This window comes from Ursus arctos, unplaced genomic scaffold, assembly GCF_023065955.2.
Source record: "Ursus arctos isolate Adak ecotype North America unplaced genomic scaffold, UrsArc2.0 scaffold_7, whole genome shotgun sequence".
Lineage (NCBI taxonomy): Eukaryota > Metazoa > Chordata > Mammalia > Carnivora > Ursidae > Ursus > Ursus arctos.
In genome coordinates this window covers 68,947,982-68,949,294 of record NW_026623089.1, presented here as the reverse complement: position 1 = coordinate 68,949,294, position 1,313 = coordinate 68,947,982, and positions in this window count along the sequence as shown.

Genomic DNA, 1,313 nt, shown 5'->3' with positions numbered 1-1,313 from the left:
TCCATATGCCTGTCCCAGGCCCCCGTCACTTTCCGTGCCCCCCAGCTTGGGGGGGGAGGAGAGCCTGTGCCTTTGCTGGACTCCCTGAGAGCTGGCTGCGGAAACGAAACAATTAGCCAAACGCAAAATCAAGGGGTTAACAAGCATTTTCTCTTGTCTGGTCCTTCCTCTCCAAATCTAGCTAAGCATTCTCTTGGTTGCTGGAACGAGCCACAGAGGCATGGGTTATGGCTCCTGCTCCATTTCTATCCCCTGGTTTTTAACAAGAGGACTCTGCTTCTTCTTAGAGGGCTTAAACACGTCCACACGAAGGCCAGGCATCTGTGCCGGGTCTGCGGTGTTCACGTTCTCTCTGAATCCATTGTTCCTCTTAAAACATCGTCCGTTATCCGCCCCCAGTCCACAGATAAATAAGCACAGTAATCAGAAAGGAAGCAGGGAACAGGTTTCTCCCATAATTGGAAGAACGCTGTGAGCAAGATAAACGATCTGGAGGGGCCGCCACTGAGATTTACCGCAGGGAGTCTGCCATTATTTAGAGAGAGAAATGGTATGTTTATAAAATCCGGGCAGAGGGAGGTACAGAGGAGGAGCTCTGGGTAGGCAGGAGCGATGCTGTGCACAGCCTCCTGTCTCTCGCCCCCACGCCCTGTGCACCCCTCAGCTTTCCCTGCGGGCCCTCCTGCTTCTAATTACCCCCGTGACAGCCACACTCCGACTGCGGTGATGGAACCACACCGGGGTCTGTGTGGCCCGTACAACTCTGGTCACAATGCTTCTTCTAGTAGCCCATTGCTAAGCATATATGCCTTCTTCGAAGAAGGCCTGGGGGCACCTGGGTGGCTCAGTCGGTTAAGCATTCAATCCTCGGTTTCAGTTCAGGTCACGATCTCAGGGTCGTGGGATCAAGCCCCACATCAGGCTCCACGCTCAGCGAGAGTCTGCTTGAGGATTCTGTCTCTCCTCTGCCCTTCCCCCTCTCACATGCTCTCTCTCTCTCTCTCTCCAATAAATAAATAAATCTTAAAAAAAAATAAACAAAGAAGAAGGAGGTCTGATACTCCTCTCCTGACTCCCTTCCTTCTGCTCCAAACCCCAGGGAGGTTTGGTCCAAATATAGTTGTCTTTCGACAATTCCAAGTGGGAAGAATGGTGGTGTCTGTGGGACAATCCTCGGGCTGTGACCTCTCACGGACCCTCAGTGCTGGCCCTGAGCTGTGGGGCCACACCTGCCTGCTCTGAGCACGGCCTTGCAGGACCACCTGCCTGTGGGGGCAACAGAACACCATAACAGGGAGCCAAGATACTCTTTC